Source organism: Fukomys damarensis, unplaced genomic scaffold, assembly GCF_012274545.1.
Source record: "Fukomys damarensis isolate Sample0158 unplaced genomic scaffold, DMR_v1.0_HiC HiC_scaffold_18, whole genome shotgun sequence".
Lineage (NCBI taxonomy): Eukaryota > Metazoa > Chordata > Mammalia > Rodentia > Bathyergidae > Fukomys > Fukomys damarensis.
The window spans coordinates 42,523,747-42,533,773 of NW_022900930.1; positions in this window are offsets into that span (position 1 = coordinate 42,523,747).

Below are 10,027 nucleotides of genomic sequence, written 5' to 3' on the forward strand. Positions count from 1 at the left end.
AAGCTCTCGACCTACTAGTGACCAGTGCACCCCGTGTCACAGCCACACCCAGCCAGTCTTGCCTCCTACACTCCACACTGTTCCCTTGTCCTAGGTGGCCCTTTCCTACCTCTGTACTGTTAAAAACATGACTCATCTTCACAAGGCTCAGTTGACCACCATCCACTCTGCCTGATTCTGATCTTGTGATATAAGAAAAAGAACTTCATCTCCAGTTCCTGGCACAGGGCTCCTAAAGCTCCTGTAATTTCCTGTCCAACAGAGGTGATAGGAGCATCTTTTGTTACATCATTTTGATTTTGTCCCTGTTTCATGACACTGAGCTTCTAAAACCCTTGAAATTTCCTGAGTGATAGAGGAAATTTCCTGAGTGATAGGAACTTCTTTTTTATTCATTAACAAGACCCTTTCAACCGTACCTGAGTCTAAATTAATACGATGCCTGGTGGCTGAAAGCCTTAGACAGTTTCAGGGTGGGACTGGTTGCCAAGGCAACAAACTTTGGGATTAGAAACTAAAACTTCCAATCTCCCAGGTGGGAAGGGGCCAGAGTTAATCACAGTGGCCAGTGATATAACCAATCATCCCAAGCCATAGAACATCCCGTCAAAACCCTAAATGGATTTGGAGAGCTTGTGGGTTGTAAATGGAAAGACACATGGGACACCCCAAATTGTACAGAGATGGAGGCTCTTGCTCATGGAACCCTTCTGGATCTTGCTGAAGGTGCGCATTCACTTGTATGTTTATTTTTTTCTATCCTTTATAATAAACTGGTAAACTGAAAGTGTTTCCATGAATTTTGTCACCTGCCGTAACAAATTATCAAATAAGGGGGTCATGGGAACTGCCAATTGATAGCCAGTTGATCAGAAGTACAGACAACCGGACTTTGGACTGGTGCTCAAAACGAGGGTGAGAGGACTTCTCATGGGACTAAGGTCTTCACCTGTGGGGTCTGCACTATCTCCGGCTGGAGTGGAGTAGAACTAAATCGTTTAACACCCAGTTAGGGTCAGCATTTGAAGACTGCTTGATGGTGGGATAAAACCCTCATATTTCAGAAGCATGGAAGTGCAGAAACAGTTTCTCTTTAGATGTCCACTGATATCCAAGGTTCACTTATAATTCATTCACTCAACCATATTTATCAAACACTTGCTGTACCCAAGCTCTGTACCAAGTGCCAGGCACAGGCTGGTAAACAGGGTATAGTTCCCATCTCTAAAGCAGAATCAAACAAATACCACTCTTTGCTCCTCTTCAGCAGCTTCTTAGGTTACTATGAACAATTTACATGTTACTGTCACTACAACATAGGCTCCAGAGGTCAAGATGACATTTTATTAAACTGTGTCCCTTTTCATGTACCTCAATCTGGGTAGATATTCGGAAAATGTATTCAATGAGTCAATGTTCGAATGACTCAGTAGATCCCACTGAATTACAAATTCTCACAAAATAAACTCAGCCTCCTGTAATGAGTCATGAGGCAAGGAACCAAGTTGTCTTTGTACCTCTGTCCTTTACAGAGTCTCCTAGACTTGCTCCCTTTCATTTACAACTGTTCATTTGCATAGCAGTCAACATTTTACATAATATTTGCACATCCATTTTCTCACTTGATTCTCCACGGTAGGGAAATATAATCTTTTGCATTGGCTTGAAATTAATTTTCTATATGTTTCATAAGCATATTTTGATTGCTTCTGATTAAGTTGTCAAACCAAAGGAGTCTTCTGAAATTAAACATAATATCCCCAGAGTAGCAAACTTGGGGGAGAGAGGCTGGGCTCGAAGTATCTTAAAGCTGAGTTCACATCTGTTAAATGGGGACACCAACCCCAGAGCCGTGTCAAGTAGAAAGGATATAATCAGTATACACTCTGGCTCAGAGAACAAGCTCAATGAAGGTAATCTTAAAGGTTAGATGTTTCTCTCCTAGTAACAGTATCCAAACAAGAATTACGGTGGACAGATCAGGACACCGAAGTTCCCAAAAGCTAAGTTCAAGGAACCTTCTCTCATCATTGAGTGAGTTTGCCTCAAAGCCCAAAATAAAGGTCTTTTCTAGGCCTCCCCAGTCTTCCTTAAAAGTATAATTCCTATGGGGTTCTGCCAAGTCCCCACTCAGGTCCAAACTAAAGTTCTAGATAAACATTACACACTCAAAAATTCACTGCATCCTTGTTTCAAAGGATTCATTCAGAAGTTCCAGTTCAACATTCAAATTTGAAAGACATGATGTTTTCCATTGGATTGAAATTAATTTGCTGTAATTCACACCAGTGTATTTTGATTGCTTTTGATTAAGTTTAACAAACTAAAGGAGTCTGCCGAAATTAAACATCAAAGTAAACAATCCTTTTTCTAAGGCTCCTTGTGCATAATTATCAGCCTTGTCATTCTTGCTAAATATATCCATTATGTGACAGCCCCTATGCCTGAGTAGTGGTAATTAATACAGAATCCCAAAATCAATTCCAGAGAAATCCTCTAAAATCAAGGGAAGCAGATTTGCATAACTTCTAAAATGCATAAATGAATTGTTTGGATGCTAGGATGAAAAATAAAGGGGTTTTCACAGGTCAGGGTTTCTTTGTAAAAATAAATAAAATTGGCTGCCTGCTTAATATTGGGTTTGTTGCAAAGAAAAATAGGTCTTTGGTGGGAAGTATGAATAAACAGGTAAATGACTCTTTGGAGCCATCATTTTCCAGAGAGCCTCACCAAAATTAATGGCTAGTAATTAGCCACCCAAGCGACTAATGGGCTGAGAAAAGTTCACAGATGCCTTTGTAACAGTGCTCAAAATGATGAAAATTAAAGTTAATATCGTTTTATTAAAATCTGGGGCAATAATTTAAATATTTTTATAAGAATAAAAGAGACCTCTTTATGCCTCCATTTATTTGTTTACTTTCATCCAGAGAAATACAGAGGAGGAAAAAAAAAGCCCAGTGTTAGAACAGAGCAGCCAGCGGCAAAACTCTCTCTGCTTAGAAGCTGAGCGATTCTGGGCACAGGATGCAGTCTGCCGAAACCTCAGTGTCCTCGTGGAAAAATAGGACATGCACAGACCGGCTCTGTTCCCAGCTCATCCTGAGAAGTGACAGGAATCACATGGAAACGCCCGGCTGGCCTGGGCCCGGGCTGAGTACCCAGGCAGCACTCGTCCCCAGGTGCACGGTCCCATGGGCTGCAGCTCCTCCTCCGCGCACATTCATGACAACAAGAAGAAGAAACATTAGCATTTCTCAAGAGCTTGTCGGGCCCCATGCTTAGGACTCTTTTTGCATTATCACTTTTAAATCCTCACAGTAACTCGTGAGAAAGTGACTGTAGGTATCATTCTTCTCTAAAAATTTAAACAACTTTTCTAATAAGGAAACCAAGGCTCGGAGAGGGCAACCAGCTAAGTGGCAAAGCTGGTTTCTGAACATGTGGGCTTGTGTATTTAACCCCTGTATGCTTGTGCAGCCCTGGGGTAGGGATCTCCCAACCTGGAAGGGCACGAAAGAACTTAGGTGGCAAAAAAATCTCTGAAATCACAGGTAAAATGTAAGGATGTGTGCATTCCATGGAGGAGCATCCAAAACACTCAAGTGTGTCCAGGGAACAGCAGCACAGAGAACTGTGAGTTTTGTAAATGGAAGCTGCAGAATCAGAGTTTCCCAAGGAGGTTCCTGTGCCCCACATCCAGCCTGCAGGGCCAAGGCAGGAAATGCCATGTGACACCACCCCCAAAAGACGAGAAAGACTCAGTCAAGTAACCAAAGGCCAGTCTGGGGTTGGGCATGGCTAATACCTCCAAGGGCAAGGGTACCACACACTTGGTCCTCACAGTGGCGGCAGGAGAAGTGGCAGGACCTTTCACAGAAGGGTCTGGTGGAGGCCTTAGTTCATGGACCACTGCCCTCAGAGGGGGCTCAGGTAGTTCTCACGAGACCCCTGAGTTAGTTCTCTAGAAAGAGTTGTAAGCAGAGAGCAGGTCTGGCCTCTCTTTTCCCTCTTTTCACCTCTCACCACATGATTGCTCCCTGTCACGTGCACGTCCACTGTGGTATGCCATTTGCCATGAGGGCCTCACCCGAGCCAGTGCCAGGCCCTTGAACCCCCAGAACTGAGAGTTACATAAACCTCTTTTCTTTATAAAATACCAAATCTCAGGTATTTCATTACAGCAACAAAAAAATGGATGAATATAGTTGTAAAGACTTTTTAAGCAGAAGGAAATGTCCAAGCAAGGGCAAAAGGATGCAGTCTCAAGGATGCTGTGCACAGCTGTGAGCAGGTACCTTACTGGTGTGTTGTAGCATGCACCTGAAGACAGACACAATGGCTCGATCTTTCTGGCCTCACTAAAAGCTTGAATCTATGATGACATGGGGGTCATGGGAATGGCAGCACAAGTGGGAGCCTACAGCAGCCAGATGCACAGTTTAGAGTGTCACTGCCATCCAGGGAAGTGCATGGGCAGCAAGAGCTGCTCCAAGTGCAAGGCAGAAACTAGCAGAATGGAGGAAGGACGGGGGACCCTGAATGCAGCCATACTGTGGGCACTACTACCAATGACCAAGTTTGAGGTGGTGAACACGCTAATTACCTGATTTGGTCACTGCACAATGTACATATCAACCGAAAACATCACATTGCCCCCCATAAATATGTGTAACTTTTATGCTAATAACAAGAGAAATAATATACTACCCCCAAATTAAATTAAAAACAGAACCCTGACTACCACCCTGGCACCCCTCCAGCACTCTCTTGCTCCCTCACAACTTTATCCACACCCTGCCCTGTTTCTTCTGCCAAACCCTGTTAACCTGACTCCTTCTGAACTGTGGCCAGACAAGAGGCAAAGATCTCAGCTCCCTGAGAGCAGGACTGTCACCTTGGCCACCACAGGCCCAGGTCTAGGAGGGTGACCGCCACTGAGTAAACGCTCAGTGTGGATTTGTGGGAGGGAAGATTAATGAGATAAAGTCAGGGGTTTCCCCAGGTGCACTTGACTTTCCACCCCAGGGCAGAGCAGTGCATGGCCCGAAGGAGCTTGTCAGAATGCCAGGGCACCCTGTAAATTGAAACAGAAATTCTGTTTCGATGCATTTGGCCACAGAACAGGTTCTGTAACTAGACACTGAAAGAGGAGCTTCCTGGGCTGCTGTCTCCCCTGAGCCACCTTGGGGAGTGAGGGTGTGGTGGGCTATTTTTCCCTTCCCTTCTCAGTCCTTTCTTAAAGCCCCTTCATTTTGTATCCAGGGAGACACTATTAGTTAAGCACCTGCCAAGTTTGAGGCAAGAACAAAAAACAGAGAGAAGGAAGTGAAGTCCTCTCCCCAGGGATACCGCATTGGATGGTGGACCAACACCTCTACAGGAAGGAGTCCAGCGTCTGCTCCCTTAGAGGACTCTGAATATGCCTGCCCAGGGCTGGGGCTGCCTTAGAGCCCACAAGAGATCACCTGTGTTCCTTGCCACCTGTGAACCGCTGCCCCCTGGGCAGTCCCAGGCAGAACACCTGCAAAGCTGTGTGCTGTCCAATGTGATGCCCTGCTCTGCCCGTAGGGGGCGCCCTTCTCATCCACACAAAAATACTGGGCAGGAGCTTCAAAGAGGAGGAGAAATTTCACTCTGTGAGGGTCTGGTACTGTACTGAACCCACAGTGGCATTTCCGATCTCATTCTCCCAATCTCATTCTCATTCTCCCAACTTGGATTTTTAAATCTGTTTTCAGATAAAACAACTGAGGCTCAGAGAGGTGGGATGGGGAGCAAATGAGACTGAGCCTAGATCCATCCCACACAACCCTTTCCCTCATGCATCCCAGTACCTTGCCTGCCACCCTGGGCTCCAATCCATCCCCAGCCCCACCATGCGGCTGCCTCCTACTCCTTCTTTTATAGTAAACACTAAACAAGAAAGTGAAATCAATGAGAAATAATAAGTGTTTAAAAATGACTCCATAAAAAGACAAGCTTAAAAACAATAAAAACACAAGTATGGCTTTAAAAAACAATTGGGTAAAATCAGCACAGGGGCCAGGAGAGGAGATTAATTTGGGTTTTAAAATCTCAAGCAACAAAACCACAGCCAAAAAGCAAGTCAAAAACCAGTTTGGGGGAGCACAAGCTTTAAAAGATGGGGTTGATTTTAGAGGTTAGGAGCTAATTCCCATCCTCTCTCCCCGTTGGGCACAGCATTCCCTGGGGCAGCACAGGAAGGCTTCCCGGAGGAGGGGAGGGGGTGACAGAGCTGACCTTTGAGGCTGAGCTGTGGTTTGAAAAGGAAGGCTGCAAAAACTAAAGTCACAGAGGCAGGAATTGGTGCAGAATTCCGGAGGGATGGGGTGGCAATCCCTAGACTGCAGCGAGTCATCTCTCAGGGGAGGGGTCCCCAGGGAGCATCCCGAGGGGTCAAGAGTTGCTTTGGGATGAGCAAGAGAGCCAAGGTCAGAAGCATGCACAGAGCGCTAAAGGTCACTGCAGGAAGCTTCAAGGTCACCTGTGGCTCCGCTCCTCCATCCCATCAGGGGGCAGCTTCACTGACTCAAGGTCACAGACCATGTGAGAGGCTCCCCCAGGGCCAGGCTCAAGGGAGCTCAAGGGAGTCCTTTGCTTCGAAAGGACTCATCCCAGTTCTGCTTCCCCAAGTGACTGTGTATCACAGGCTGAAAGGCTCTGTGCAGAGTGCAGCAGAGCAGTTCTTCTTGGCAGGAAGTGTGAGGTCTGGCCTGGCGGGTGCTGCTGGCCTCCCTCTGACCAGAGGATGCACATCAGGGGTCAGCTCATCGGTAGCGATTAGAGAGTGGGAGAGGAAGAGGCCCATGGGCTGGAGGGGGACAGAGGAAGAATGCTTGGGCTTCCAGCAGGTGAAGGGCCTGCAGATAAGGGGCCAAATCCAGCTCCTGCAACAGAGACAGCTCCTACCCCGGTACACCCCACACAGCATACACACACCCCTGCCAGCACATTTGCTCATGAGCGCACCTGCTGGCACGCGCATGCGCGCGCGCGCGCGCACACACACACACACACACACACACACACACACACACACACACAGAAAGAGAGAGAGAGAGATTCAGCCAAAGTTTTCATCCCCCTCAGCAAAACGAGTGAAAAGGGGCAAGGCAAAAAATCTTCCATGAGGCTGTATTTACTCAGTTTAAAGAAGTCTCTGTCGTTCTGAAACTGTGACCTTCTCTCTTCTCTTGTTTGGGGTGGAGCATGTTAAAATATCCCTTCCTTTCATAATACTGGGCAGTAGAATTGTTTCTTGTTATCTCTTGGAAAAAAACACAAAGCTGGTAGCACTATATCAATTTCCAGCTATTCCTTTTTTTCTTCTGTGGACTCTAAAGCTAGGAAATCACTGCCCTGGGCTAAACCACAGTTTCTAGATCTGGCAAAGCCCCTCCTGCCATTTGGCCTTAAGGCAGGAAGCAATTTTTGCCTTTGCCTCACTTGACCTGGTCATGGAAGATGCTCCTTGACTGATCCCTTTGAGGTCCCAGCTCAGGTGTCCCTCCTCTGGTATCCTCCTGTGGCCCTGTACCCCTCTGAGCCCACCGCAGCACACTACCGAAGGGGTGGCTTTCCCAGAGTGGTGCATGGCAGAGGAACTCCATGGAAGATGGACCATCTTCCCCAGGACAAAGGACGAGGTCGCTCCCATTGATGGAACCAATTTATCAGCACTCTGATCACCTCGTGGTACTCAGTCCAGCCTCCCAATGCATGGGAGACCACTAATGGCACCTTGGGCAGGTTCTAAACCTTTCAGATCCATTTTATTATTAAAAAGTTCAGTTCATCTTATGCTTCACGCGAGATGTTTTAAAGTTCTTCCTCTCCCCAACCCTAGATGGGCTTCCACTCAGGCACTGCAGGAGCAAGAGGTTGTGATCCAGGCATTGCTGTCTCCCTGTCTTCTCCCTGGGAGCCCCAAATGGAGGGTGAGGGCACCCTAGAGGTCCCCTCCCCACTCCCTCTTCCCGGTGTTGTGGATGGGGAGCAGAATGAGAGTGGACCTCTTTTTAACCGGCTGACTCTAGTGGCCTGGAGTTTGTAATGGGAGGCATTGTGGTCCCCACCCCAAGAACTTGTATGATGAAAACCTAACCCCCAATGCAACTGTACTTGAAGTTAGAGCATTTAAAGTGAGGTCATTGGCTGGGGCTCTAATCCTGTAAGGCTGATGGTCTTCAAAGAGAGACAGCAGATCCCCCCTGTCCTGTAGAGGAAAGGTCATGTGAGGACACAGCAAGAAGGAGGCCATCTGCAAGTTAAAGACAAATGTCTCAACAAAATCCAGCCCTGCCAGAACCTCGACCTTGGACATCCAGCCTGCAGAACGTCAAGACAAGATATGGCACTGTGCGAGCCCCAAGGGTGTGCGCCACTTGGCCACAGCAGCCCTCCAAACCTCGTACTCCACACCTCATGGTCAGATAGCTTCCATTAGAACCTCATGAGTGGCAGAGTAAGGATCACTGTCCCCATTTCTAAATGGAGGAACGTGAGCCTCAAAGCAGATGAGTACCTTGGGAGACAGAGCCCTGGTGCCCCAGAACCCTGGTGTTGGGCTCCTTCCTCTTTGCTGTGTTCTGCCCTGTGTGGCTCAGTGTGGGGCCACCACCTTCTACATCAAATGGGCTCAGGCCACGTCTACTACACCTACAAGCTCCCGAAGGAGGCTTAGGACCATCACCACCCTGCACCATCCCTCAGGCCCTCTGCCCCTCGGCCAGCCACTCTGTTCCAGATGCTGTCACTCCTCTGGACACCCGTGTGCACCTCTCCTCATTGCATTTATTCAGCTGCACGTGGCTTTGTTGGCAGCTGAACAGAAATTACGAACAGGCAAGTGACCAGGTAGCTGTATGTCAGTGGCTTGGTTCAGGGACGGGAGCAGTGGGAATGTTTGGTGAAAGAGAGAGGTACCTACGTGGCCAAAAAAGGGTTTGGGAATGGAAGAAAACAAAGGGGGAGCCCTGGAGAGCAGGGAGAGGGAGAATGGGGGTGGAATCACAGCAAGAAGGATGAAAGGAGGAGATGGGGAAAGAGAGGTAAAAGAGAGCCGAAGAGTCAGTCTGCTCCTGAGCTGGAACCAACACAGGAGAGCAAGAAAAGTCCCCCCCTCCTTACTCCAGCCTTGCAGATGTCACCTCAGCCTGTAACATGCCAGGCTTTCTGGTCTTGAGTTACAAACCACCAAGGCAGAGATCCGTCTTCAGTCTTCCCATCTCTTAGTGCCAACAGTGGACTGAATGCTGACATCTCCCCAAATCTCTATGCAGTATCCTACTCCGCAAGATGATGGCATTAAGAGCTGAGAGGTGGCACGTCAAGAGGGCACAGCCCTTATGAATGGAACCAGTGACCCTATGAAAGAAGACCCAGAGACACCCCTCGTCTCCACCATGTGCAGGCACAGCATGAGGCCACCACTTACAACCCAGCAAGGAAGCCCGTGTAGACCCTGGACCCAGTGGATCCTTGACCTTGGCCTCCAGAACCATGAGAAACGAATTTCTGTTCTTTATAAGCCACTCAGTCTGTGGTATTTTATTGTGCTGCTGAAATGGCCTAAGACAGCATCCCTCTCCCACACTTTTTCACTCCCTCTTCCTTCATCTCCCCTCTACAGCCCCACCCCTCTCTTTGGCAGAACAGTTTCTCTACTGAGTCCGCCTCTCTACATACATACACACACACATACAGCATGCAGAACAAGCCCAGCACAGGATGCTCTTTCCGTTAGGTGGCTGTGTGGCTGATGGACGTGTGACGCAGGTGCCGGCTGATGTACGGTGCCTACAGCAGCACGTGGTCATCCTCACTGTGATTCAGATGATGACGCCTGCCTGTGACCATTAATCCTGATATGTCAACTTCACTGGATTAAGAAACACCTGGCCAATTAAAGAAGCGTGCTCCTAGGTGGCACTGGGTGGGTCATGGGAACGTAGCCTTGATAGATCGTCCCTCACCCACTGCTCTCTGGCACTGTCCCCTTGTT